The 13,957-nt window shown below is 34.4% G+C and overlaps 1 protein-coding gene across 17 annotated transcripts in view; it reads left to right on the top strand.

Moving 5' to 3' along the window:
• NOX4 (NADPH oxidase 4) overlaps positions 1-13,957 on the top strand; it is a 174,149-nt gene that overhangs the window by 9,587 nt on the left and 150,605 nt on the right. The gene's annotated exons all lie outside the window — the stretch shown is intronic.

The following is a 13,957-nucleotide window of genomic DNA, read 5'->3' as shown; positions in this document are numbered from 1 at the left end:
TATTTTGATTTTTTAGATCTTGGCATCAAGAGTATGAATTCAGGGAACTGACTCCCAGAAAAGGAAGTAGTGAATATTGAGGAACTACTTTACCTTGCACACCACTGAGGCCAATAATAGTAGCAGTCATCGTAGCCCTAGTCCTAGTCATAGTTGTGTACACTTTCTTCTGGGCAGTGCTCAGCCTGGAGGAAGAGGAGTCTGTAGAACTGTGGACTGTTCTAGTCCATTTACCCTGTTTGATGGATGAATTTCATATAGTTAAATGCTTTCTTTATGGACTTAGTGCAAAGCTGAATGTGGACTGTAGGTTCTCTAACTCCTGGTCAGTGTTTCTTCATGTCTATCATGCTAAGCATTGTGTTTATCATAAAACTAATTTTAAAATTGCCTAAGTAATTCTGGAGAGAAAAATAATTATAATTTCTTACTGAAAAGGTCATGGGCTTTGGAGCCATATGGATATGAATTTCAATTTTGGTTAAGCATTTCTCTCCCTTTGTGATTTTGACATACTATTCTCTCAGCCTAGGTGTAAACCCTACTCATAAAATAGGGCTTAAGCCCTACTCTTAGTTTAGATGGAAGGACAGCATGAGAAAATGCAGGTGAAGTGCTTAGCACTTGGTACATAGGCATTCAGCAAATTGATAACTATTACTATAAATATTAAATAATGGTAATTAGTATTAATGGCATCAATATTATGAATAGAACCAAATGATAATATTGTATTGTGTGTATATATATACACACACACACACACACACACACACATATATATATATATAACATATATATATGTTAAAAAGAATTCAGAGACATAAAGATGGAAGGGATTTGCTGAGCATACAGATGCTGAGCATATGAGATGACACCTAGGACAGAGATTTACCCTTTGATCTATTATTTCAGTGCTCACAAGGGTGCTTAATAAATGGCTGTTTGATGATGAGGTTGTATGTTTGCTCGTCAGTAGGAACATGTTACCTTCAGTCCTTTGGTTGACCTTTGGCTGCCTCCCTGATCCTCTGGAGAGAGGAAGGCTATTTACTGCTATTTGCTATTGGCAAAAAGTTTGTGGCAATTTGGCTATGATTGTTGGGTGGAATTTTAGTTTGAGGCGGAGCATATTTCATTCAACAAAACATTACTTAATACTTTTTATTAATCTTCACTGAATCTTGGAATTTCAACAGATAAATAAGATAAATTACCTATCTCAGATTACTGTAAATTTTAAAGAAAATTAAAATAAATAATAATAATAGCTAGAGCTAGCTTTCATTGCAGTCTTTTCATGGGCCTGACATTGTGCCAAGTTCCTGTTATGTTCTTTGCTGCAGTCTCCACTATTCTACAAGGTAGGTTCTATTCATGAGAGGAAGCTAAAGAACAGAATTTGTAAGCAATTTGCTCATTGATTATAAGCACCTAACATGAAGTCTATTCCATAATAGGAGCTGTAAAAATGTCAGTCATCTTCTTTCCTCCCTCTGCTCTTATCCTTCACAGACTCATAAAATAATTCACCTTACTGTTTTATACCCCAGGAAAACATGATGGAAATATTGTACTTATCTCAGAATATTGTGCTGAGCATTATGACTTAATACATAAGAAAGTAGTTTGAAGAATTAAGTTTCACAGATGTGGAAGACTGTTGTTATGTAGGGTTTTTGTCTCCTATCATTTCACAAAGCTTTTAAGTCTCCAGTCATGGTGCCATGACATTGTTCCCCTGGACATCATTAAGGAAAGTTTGAAGAAAGGAATGAGACGTTTGTCTTCATGCCAAAAAAAATTGCAGTCAACCCTTAGCATGCAATATGCTTTACCTTTGCAGTGTGACTGTTGAAGTGGGATCGTGAAAGTCTGTGACATGTGGTACTTAATAGCAAAACAAGTATATACAGTTGACTCTTTAACAGCAAAGATTTGAACTGTGCAGGTCCAGTTACATGCAGATTGTTTTCAACCAAACGTGGATTTGCAGGATATGAAACCCGCATATACTAAGGACCGACTTTTCCTGGAGGCCAATTCCATGGGGCCCACTGGGGCACTTGAATATTCACAGATTTTGGTATATGTGGGGATCCTGGAACCAATCCCCCACATATGCCAAGGGATGACTGAAAGAGCAAATTACACAGGTAGTGAGTGAGTCTATGTGATTCCTAGAATTACATCCTAAAGCAACTTTGTGATATAATAAAACCCGAGCAATGTGATAAAAAGTTAGTGTCTAGTGAAAAGTAGTTTACTTTCAGTTCTGACAATGAGACTAAAGGAAAAGTAAATAAAGGAAAAGAAGGACTTTGTTCAATCAGTAGAAATTGTGTTCATCTTTAGAAATTAGAAAGTTGAATTTGACAATGGCTCTCATCTCTAAATGGAAACTATCAAAGGTTTTCATGGATATGGGAACCCATAAATGGATTGTTCAATGTCTCCAGACACATATCAGGACTTTCAGAGGTCTGATATATTTTAAGGGAAGAAGAGATCAGTGATATAACCAAAGTATAATAATTTTATATAGCTGAGTGTTTTTTTTTTTCTAATGGAGGCATTTTAACAATAGGGTATAATAAAGAAAAGATTATATGGAATGCCTTTCTGACTATATCTCTTTTCTTTATGATCAAATTTTCAAATACCTGATTTCAAATTGCAAATAATCTCATTAATGTGATCATAGAAAGCTAAGGTCTGGTGGGAAGATCTGGAGTGGCAGTGATCCAAACAAGTTTCTTGTATCCCCATGCTATACTTTTGATTCTCTTTGTAAGCTTCCTTTTCTTCCAATATGTCTTCCTTTATGTGCTTTTCCTTTAGCATCTTATACTGAATAAAATCCCTGCTACTCCACCTTATATGGAAGCATAGACTTCAAGGAGGGTGAAGATCTCATAAAATGAGAAAGTTGTAGAACAAGAAAATAACCACCTATTGAGAATACTTAAGAGATAAGATGATGAGATTACTTTTATTTCTCACTGATCTTCCTCGGCCACATTTCATTTTTTTTTTTTTAAGATGAAACAAAACAGGATCTCATTATGTTGCCCAGGCTGGAGTGCAGTGGCTATTCACAGGCATGATCATAGTGCACTACAGCCTTAAACTCCTTGGCTCAAGTGATTATTCTCTGGGGTTGCAGATGGGCTTGGACTGTGTAGAACCCATCACTAAACTAACTTTTACTATTTTGATTTTGTACATTTTTAAAAAACATAAGAGTGAAAGAATGAGTCAAATGTAAATCTTGGAAGAGTTTAGTTTATGGGCTGAGAATGGATCTACAAGGTTTCTTTAACTTTGATCTACTTGAAGAAAATTGGTCTTAGACTTGTACTGGGCTTAAATGAGTGTGTCATGCTTGAAGAAAATACATTTTGTTCAGTGCACAAATTTTAGGTATATGAAAGTTAATTCGTTAAAGTCCTTTATGACCGTCATTCTGATTCTTGATAAAATCAAGTGTCTGCTATCACCTTTTCCTGAGCACATAGTGTCTATCAGCTCAAATATCAACTATGGTAATATTTGTGAAAAGTCGACAATATCAGTGAAAGTGGCATGATGTCATGAAAAGAACATGGATTTTGTGGAAAACTGATTTAAGTTGAAATCTCAACTTCACCTCTTAACAAATATACCTGTAAATGATTTATTAAAATTTTGAAAGCCTCAGTTTTCTCAGTTTTCAGTTGAGATTTATATTATTAATTGAGCTACATGAAAATTTCAATATAGAAACATTTTGACTTACAAAAATGACAATTTAGGTTAACCTGTGTTTAGTTTAACCTAATATATCACTTATAAGATTTTTTTTGGCAGGGGAGAGAGGCAGGGAAAGAGAGGAAAAGATTAACCAAGGTGAGGAAGAAATGAGTGTAAGACTCTCAAAAAGTGTTAATTCCCTTCATCCTAACAGCAAGTCATAGTAGACAAATTTATGACAATGCTAAGACTTATCTATTTCAGAAAACATCTTTGGAATTAAGAATGTTTTGAAGTTGAAATTTATTTATAAACATTTGTTAATGATTATAAAAATTTCCAACAGTTAAGAGAAAATACCTTCTAGTTTAGAGCAAAGCATGCATTTTGAAGTGATATGAAAAAATATTTTGCCAATGACAGTATATATTATTTTCTTAGTTAGAATTTCAAAAATATTTAAGCTCACAGTTAATTGTTTTCCAGTTGGCTGTGGTTTCCACATTTTAGCTCCCAAATTCTTGGCCTTTATAAAACCTTCTGTCAAGCAGCTCATAAATTGATATACACATGAAAAGGACCCATTTTATAGGAGAGTAACAGTGAATTATTTCCATAAAAACAAAAAAGTTTTAAAAACTTTTTTGATATCAAGTACAGGATATTTAATTAAACATATACCTCAGTTCATAACACACTATCCTCATGGGTCTGTGCCAGACTTCCTTTTACTTTCTTCTTCATTCATTCATTTATTAATTTATCAATTTAATCATTCTCCATTATCCAATCCCACTCTTTCAGCGGTCCCCAGTCCCCAAGCCACAGGCAGGGACCAGTTCGTGGCCTATTAGGAACCGGGCCACACTGCAGGAGGTGAGCAGCTGGCAGGCAAGCAAAGCTTCATCTGTATTTACAGCGGCTCCCCATTGCTTGTATTACCACCTGAGCTCCACCTGCTGTCAGATCAGCTGCAGCATTAGATTCTCTTAGGAGCGTGAACCTTATTGTGAACTGCGCAGGAGGGATCTAGGTTGCAAGCTCCTTATGAACATCTAATGCCTGATGATCTGTCACTGTCTCCTGTCACCCCCAAGATAGGACCATTTAGTTTCAGGCAAACAGGCTCAGGGCAATCACTGATTCTACATTGTGGTGAGTTGTATAATTATTTCATTATATATTACAATGTAATAATACTAGAAATGAAGTGCACAATAAATGTAATGCAGTTGAATCATCCCAAAACCACCACTGCCCCCTCCACCAATCTGGAAAAATTGTCTTCCCCAAAACCAGTCCCTGGTGCCAAAAAGGTTGAGGACCACTGCATTCTCCCCCTTACAATAGCAGTCTTTCTAATGTGCTTGATGTTTATCCTTTTTTCGGTGTTTTATGTATATGTATCTTCTAATTCACAAAAATGGCATTGGATCATAGGACTTATTTAGTTTCCTAATTTTTCTCATCCGTTATTATATTTTTGAAGTCTATTTATGTGGCTGTGTGCTTCTTTTGTTTCTTGCTACCAACTGCTACATGGTATTCCATTGTTTGCATCTACCACTTTTTATATATCCATTATTCCAGGCATGTAAACTCAGATTACCTCTAATATCCTGCTGCTTCAAATAGCATCATCATGAATATAAAGGATACTGTTGTAATATAATTATTATATGGTATTTTGTTGGATCTGCCTACTAGGTTTTCTTTTAAAAAGGAGCACAAATAAGTTGTTCATTTTGTTTAAAAAAATAGCATTTTTTAGTTACTTGTTATAGGAGTTGGATTTAGTCAGATTAGGATAAATATGAAAATAATATCACCATGTGGAATGAGTTTACAAATATTAATATATTTGATTTTAATAACTAGTTTTCAGCAAGAAAACTAAAGTATATTGTGTGATGTAGGGAATGAATGTAGTGAGTATTTTAAGTATGATTTAACTTCTATATATCTTTCTTATGAACTGCGCATAATAGTAACCATTTAACCAAAAAATGCTATATATATATAGTTACAGTAAAAACAACAAACCTGACAAATATAACGTCAAGCTTGGGAGTACTAGGCAATGGAATAAAAAATATAAAAGAGAACATTAAAAGGATAGGTGCAAATAGTGGAATGGATTTTCTTAAAAGACAGGTAAATAAAAAAGTAGAAAACAACTCACCCTAACTTCCTGAACTGCAAAGTACAGTATAGTACAGAGCTTGTACCAACCCTAATGAGCAATCGTAGGTTAGGAAGGTTGTGAGATGGAATATGAGTAGAGATGTTTTGTTTTGTACATAGCAGGATATTAGGATTTTCTTTCTTAAAATTGTAGTATGTGTTAAAATACTTTTTCCAAAATTGTTTGCTAAATGTCTTAACAGCACACAAGAAAAGCAAACCATAAGAAATATAGTATGGAAATATGATATCACCAGCAAACCAGAGGTTGGATAATACTTAATGTTTGGGGCCAGTTAGTAGTGTTAAAGGGTCAGGAATTTTTGTCCCTTATGCCCTCTCAGTGCCTCAATATTTCTTCCCTATATTACTTGGAACCCCTCTTATTTCTTAGATTGCTATAGCATAATATCAATTATTATAATTTTATCTCTTCCCTGTTCCTATTCTATTGTATTCTGTCCTGTCCTGTCCTATCCTGTTCCATCTCATCCTAACCTATTCTGTTGAAGCCTGCACTTTACATTAATATATCCTCAGTTATCAAAAGTCTAGAAGACAAGGGATCAGCAGCTTAATACCCTTCTGAAAGATTCCATCCTAAGCCATTAAATATTTTCAAGGTAATTTTTAGAAGTTTATCATGCATTTTCCAGTATGAACATAATGCATACCATTAGGGAAAAATGAAAAATGCACAAAAGTAGAAATGGAAAATTTTTAAATATTATCAATATTTGAAGACAATATTATTCTTCAAATTGTATTTTGAAGACTTGCCCTACCTTATTTTCTTAATAAAAATAATTTTTCTTATAACTGTTTTATATTTACTAATTGTTTTCCTATTTATTATAGAAAATAGGGGAAAATTAAAAAATGTTATATATATCAATACTCACACATAACCACCATTAACATTTTGGTGCATGTCCTCAGTACAGGTTTTTTATTTTTTTAAGTAGCAGTGTGATCATTCAGAATCAACAGTTTTGTTTCCTACTGTAAAATGTAGCATAAATATCACATTAGATTTATCTCCGTTATCACAAACTTGTTAAGCATATGTTGTTTATTTTTAATATTTCACTGAATAAATAAAACACAAAACTTAAACACTCCCATATTTCTGCAAATGCAATTGACTTCTGTTATTTACTGACTTATAAACTGCAATGAAAAACATCATTGTACAGAATACCCCCTCTGTTTTCATATGTCCTTTGGATATGTTATTAGATTTTCAAAGTATATTAACCCATTTAATTTCTTTTATTGTGACTTTGTACTGCTTATTTATCCATTGAATTCTTGGTACTTAATTATTAAAATATATTAAATGTCAAAAGAAATACCTGATTCTGTATATTAAACACTGATGATACAATAGAAAAAAATAGAAACTTCCCTCTACATCTTAGAAGTAACCACCTGAATCTCTTTCATTTATGTTTATGTCTATATATCAACGACTGTACATGTAGATACACATATATACATGTGCATATTATTCAGTAATCTGGATGGATATTACTATTTCATTTCTATTATGTGAGGCTAATTAATTTTATCTTTAATGACTACATAGTGCACCATAATGCCATAATGTACACCATAATTTATTTTGCATTTCTCAATTGTTGGACAACTTTAATTTCTTTTTTTTTTTTTGGTATTATAGATCATACGGCAGTGAATATCTTCGTAGAAATTTACTTGTACAATTAGAAAAGCGTTTCTGCATGTCATTTTACTTTTTAAATAAATTCCAAGATGTGATGTATTGGTCTTACTCAATATTAGTTTTTTAAAGAAAAAAAGATTAAATTTGAATTGCATTTCCTTTGTCTTTGTAAAAATGTGGCACTGATGCTGTAAACCTTTTTTTGTAACATTTGGAAACTATGCAGTGATTGTCAATTGGAGAAAAGAGGACTACAAATACATCATCTTATGTTTGATTTAATTTAATAGGTTGGCGCAAAAGTAATTGTGGTTTTTGCCATGGAAAGTAAAAACCGCAATTAATTTTGCACCAAACTAAACGTTATTTTCCCAACAACTGAACTAGTGTGGTCCACTGCATGTTGGCCAGTTAAACTCTGTGAAGAGTTTGTCAGAAGAATCTAATGCTTTAACATGTATATATCAGGAAATTTAGGAAAATAGTCTGTACCAAATTATCCATTCATTTAGTCCATCTTAACTGAGTACCTACTGTGTTAGGCATTTTGGCTCTTTCTTTGCATACAGAGTTCTTTCTCTTTGAATTGATAGCTTATTTTGGAGGCAGTGTTCTGTTTTTTTTCCCCAAGGAAAGACTGGAAGAGAGTCGACTTCATTCAAAAGTTGAAAGTCATAGTTAAAAGACATGCCGAGTTAGCTAAGGTTGCTAGTATTTTGAGGACAGAGATAGAATTTAAAAAACAATTTTATAGATTCAATTAGTAAAAGTTAATAAGAAATAGGATTGAGTTCAGGAGGAGTAAAATAGACAATGTGTTTAAGTAGGCTATGCTTAGGAGACATGAGAAAAAAATCTTTATATTGAATATCCTATATTCACTATATGAGTTTTAATATATATCATTATGGATAGTCTGATTAAAATTCTAATAAATGAAGAGGTATCATTGTCATGTGCGTTTTCTCTCAATTTTTTTTTTTGTTTATTCAGGCCACCAGTATATCTGTTTTGGCTTCTAATTTTCAGAGGAATGTTGAAAAATTAAAAATGGTTTAAAGATAAAGAGGAATGAGGCAACATTTTGGAATGATTGTTTTTGATGAGGAGTAGATGAGAGGTAACTAAACACTCAGTAATTGTGATCAGATGTGCTGAACCCATGACATAGGAGACACAAGGCCTGTTTCAGTTATCTAGTCAACCATGCTCTCTGCAAAACACTTTCAACTTCTCCATGCCTTCTCCTGTGCACAGATAATTTCTGTAGAGTGAGGAAAATGTAAGAGTGACATAAAATCAAATGCTCTGTAAGTTTTGAAACCTCGTTGAGACTTAGAAAGGTGTATAGAATAAGGGATGGGTATAAATATTGATAGGAATTTAATAGATGAACCAAAAAATATTTCCACTTCAATAATGTTTTTCAGCCAAAGAGGTCAAACCTTTTTCACTTGATACATTTCTATAAGGAAAAGTGAAGGCAGTGTTTACTATTGTTCAAATTCTTCAATTCTAGGTTCTGGAGACAAGTGGCCTTGGTAGAGGTCACAGGTATTAATTGTGATTAAAATTTCATAATCATTTACACCTGGTGAACTGTTCACTAGACAATATTGTCTTTAGAAACCCCTGGCTGTGTTCATATGCAACTCTGAATGCCATTGATGTTGAAGTTTAACTTTGCCAGACAGACACAGAGTCTAGAAGTGAATGTTTTCTGCCCTCTGTGCTTTTGGCACTGGAAAGACAAGGTAGACAAAATTGGGACAAAAATATGTTATAATACTGCTTTCTTCTCTCTCTGTAATAGCTATGTGTCCTTCTGACTTTTAATAGCTTTTCTAAGGAAAAACCACATTCCCACTGAAAATGGAAGAATGTCATTTTTAGAAAGCGTAGATAAAAAATGATGACATAAAACAGATAGAAAGATTTGAGTTAAGCATAAGGAAATCTGAATATAAAGTCATGATGAACTGTATATTTTTGGTAGCCACTTTAGTTTTATGAAAAAAAAATTACACCTTTTTTTCTTTAGAATTGATAGCTTCTTTTGGAGACAGTATTAAGGAAAAAAAAGCAGATTATAGATGAGAAGATAGGTCAACTTGAGTCAAAAATTACATCATAGTTAAAAGTCTCCAGGGAAGCTAGTTGACAGAAATGAACTGGGATCATTTGGAATGAATTATAGTTTATTATGGCATTAAGGTACATACATGAGCTTTTGGTTATACCCCAAGAGCACTGAATTGGTAGTTTATTTTCAGAATTTTTTTTTAAAAGAAATGATTGCTTCAATTATTGTTCATCATTTTCTGGTTACTCATGACATGTTCTTCATCATTGTTTTCATATGAAACCTTATCAAAATAACCTTATCAAAACAATTAGATAATAAAGGCCAGGTGCAGTAGCTCATGCCTGTAAACCCAGCACTTAGGGAGGCCAAGGTGGGCAGATCACTTAAGGCCAGAAGTTCAAGACCAGCCTCACCAACTGGTGAAACCCTGTTTCTGCTAAAAACACAAGAAATTAGCAGGCTGTGGTGCTATGCACCTGTAATCCAAGTTACTCAGTAGGCTGAGGCAGAAGAATAGCTTGAACCCAGGAGGCGGAGGTTGCAGTGAGCTGAGATTGCACCATTGCACTCCAGTCTGGGTGACAGAGAGAGACTGTCTCAAAAACCAAAACAAACAAACAAACAAAAACAATCAAAAAAGTTAGGTAATCAGCTTTTTAACCAGTCCTTCACTGAAATGTCATTTTTTATTCTTAAGTGCAGTCTTGTTCCCATGGAATGCCTACTATATTCAAAATTTATATTCCCATTATAATTTATTAATGATATTAACCTAATGATATTAATTAGGACTACAGTTTTGACTTATAGGCATAGGAAAAATAAATTTTTTCCAATTTTCTGCCATAGACCTTTTTGATTACTATATAGACCATAAAAATATGCTTACCATAGCTTTGAAAAATTGTATAGCCTACTTTATGTGGTTTCTCTTTTTGTTCATGTATCTGTCTCGTGACTATTTTTTGTTGACTTTCGTTGCTCAGAACATATTTTCCCCAAAGAGTGCTTATTAGAAACAATTTTATTTATTAATAACCATGCATTTTTGAGGTCCTCAAAGGTAAGAGGCAGTTTGGGCTTTGCCACTTGCCTGTGCAGCCCCTTGCTAGCTTTATGTGGGAGACAAGGAGATAAATACATAAGCCATTATAATAGAAAGAATTAAGTGCTCTAGGAGAGATATGGTGAAAGGCAAAAAGGAAACACGGAGAAAGATGCTCCAGATTTGTCTAAATATATGTAAAAGGGAAATTTGGAGAGTTATAAATGAGGGTAGAGATAGGGATATGGGCCCTAGCAAGCCCTTACAGAGAAAGTGACACTGGGGCACTTTCTTCACTTTCTTCTGTGACTGAAAGATTAATAAAGAGTCCATCTGGTAGTTATCATGGGGGTTGGAACAGGTACAATGCCAATACAAATAGAAGGGATAGCAGCAGTCTGAGCTGTGGATCTGTAGTGTCAACTGAGATAGGTAGTAACAACTTGGGTTAGCTAATCTTCATAATGCATCTGGGAGCTAAACTGAGGCATATAATATAAAAGTATATGTAGCCAAGTAGCCTAATGGTATCATCAGTTAGGCCTGTTTACCGACTTGGAATATAAGTTGGGACCAAAAAAAAGGAGGTTGGACTAGATCATCTACACAGTCTCATACAAAAGCTATAGTGGCTTTGAAACTTTTCTTTAATTGGGTGCTGTTCCAGAGGCAATCCCAGCCTCTGAAGTGGTGGAATAGAGAGTGGAGGGTGGAGGCAGAACTGCTGAGCCTGAGCAAGAGGATGGAAAGTGTATGTCCTGAGTTCTGATTCCAGATCTTAACTGGATTTCCTGGGTAATCACTTTTGGTGTTCTCTTTTTCTAAAATAAGGGCGTTGAAGGATCATCTCTTAGCCTCATTCATTCATTCATTCATCCACCATATATTTATAGAACACATAGTTGCCTAGAACTTTCTTTGAATTCTTTAGATCAGATGAGTGAAATAAAGCTCTGTTTATATAACTACAATGAGAATGTCACTTTCCAAAGCTGTGGCTGGAAAGGCAACCTGGAGATTTGCAGGAAGCCATGCCATAAGTTCATTTAAATTCTGAAACTAGTTTAAATGTGTGGATGACAAGGGACACTAGGATGATGATAATAACTTCTGTTGACTTCTTACTATATGTCAAGCACTGCATTAAATACTATATATGCTCACTTAATATATACAATAACCCTTTGGGGTAGGTATATTATTATTATTATTATTATTATTTTCATTTTGCAGATGAGGAAAATGAGACTGAGATAAAGTCACATAGTTACCTAAGACCACACAGCTAGTTAAGGGGCTTCATATTCAGGTTTATGTGACTTCAAATTGTCCTCTAAATCAGTGAGTGCTGATCCTGGCTTAGAACTCCACCTGAGACCTAAGGAATAAGAACTTCAGAAGTGCAGTAGTAGAAAGTGGTTTATTTTAAAATAGCCCATCAGGTAATAACTATGTACAGTCCAATATGAGAAGCCTTGGTCAAGATTTACATAAAATGAGAGGAAAATTTGTTGATTGGGTAACAGTATAAGCAACTGAAAGAGTAAGAAAGTGTAAAAATACGGAAAGAGCACTAGGCAAGGTGTCCGAATTTGCAACTCTGTTCTGGGGAGTGCTGCATTGCAAGGGAAGTGACACAGATCATGAAGAGGAGACTTGGGTTCCCATTCTTGCAGCTTTATGAACTAGCAGTGTAAACAGAGGCAAAAAGAAGGTTGAACTGGATGGTTTGTAAGGCGCCATGAAAGAACTACAGATTTTTTATTCTAAAGCACAAAAGAATTAGGCTTTGTATGGGCATCATTTGGTTTGATTAAAATTTTCCTTGGGATAGAAGAGTCAATAAAATTGATAGCAATGAGCACAAATTTACATATTTTTAGACAAACACCAATGCCAAATCAGAATTTTAAAATATTTTATCACTTTAAGGTTTCATTATTTTTAATTTTGTTTTCCTAATTGTTGACTGACCAAGAAGCACCCAGAAAAATGACCAATTATTCAAACTAACCTCTCTGGCTTTTTCAACTCCCTTTGAACAATAGTTTAGTGTACATATTTACATGTAGAATATCATCTTATGTTCCCTTAATTTGTTGAGAAAATTTCCAGTTGAGAACAAAATGTTCATTTGAAAGTTAATTTGCCAAAACAGGTAGTTTGTAAGTCCTCTCTAGAGTCAGCTATTTCATAGGATTTGGTACATTTTAATAGCTTTGCCAAAAATTTGGATGAAGATGTGAAAAACATAAATGTAAAGCTTTCAGGCCTTGTGTGGTGGCTCACTCCTGTAATACTAGCACTTTTGGAGGCTGAGGCTGGAGGATCACTTGAGGCCAGGAGTTTAAGATCAGCCTAGGCAAAATAGACAAAAATAAAAGTAATTAGACAGGTGTGGTAGCATGCATCTGTAGTCCCAGCTACTCTAGAGGCTGAGGTGGGAGAATCAGCTAAGCCCAGGAGCTCCAGGCTGCAGTGAGCTGTGATTACACCATTAGACTCCAGCCTGAGTGACAGAATGAGACTGTCTCTAAAAATAAACAAATAAATGACAATCAAAATTTCTAGCTGAGGCAAAGATGAGAGGGAAAAATATAAGAATACAGAATTCACAACCAATATAATAGAATAGGTTAATTCTTGCATTTATGTACCTTCTCTCACCCGCTCCCATTTTTTTCTTTTGAGTATAGGATAAAGGGATCATTGTTTAATAGGAAATTCATGTGAAGAAAACCTGTATGTTGGAAACTCAAGATGAGCCTTTATGTGGTGACATAATTTCCATAAAAGATAACACAATCTTAAAATTAGCAGATAGCATCCATAGTAACAGAGACAATAGTCTTCAGCACTGCTCTGTGCAATGAGCTTTTGTCAAGAATGTGCTGAATATTGGTGCACAAAGATGATGGAGTCTTAAAATTATATCAAGAATTGTAGAAGCAACTAATTGTATTTAGCATGGAGAAAGCAAGATTGGGTTAGGAAGTTACACCACTTTTATCTTCAGTTTTCAAATGTCTGTCTTAGGAAAATTATTATGCAGAGTAGCTCTGTGGGTGGAAGTTACACAGACACAGATTTCATCCTAGTGTAAGAAAACAAAATAGAACAGTGGAACAGCCTGTTATGTGGAAGAATTCAAACAGAGTGTAGGTTACCTTTGGTTGCGGACTGTCAGAGAAGGGGTTTAGACAGTGGGTGGGAGGTACAGTATGAG

This window comes from Pan troglodytes, chromosome 9 (genome assembly GCF_028858775.2).
Source record: "Pan troglodytes isolate AG18354 chromosome 9, NHGRI_mPanTro3-v2.0_pri, whole genome shotgun sequence".
Lineage (NCBI taxonomy): Eukaryota > Metazoa > Chordata > Mammalia > Primates > Hominidae > Pan > Pan troglodytes.
Note: the sequence above shows the minus strand (reverse complement) of the source record. Positions and strands in the feature narration are given on the sequence as shown.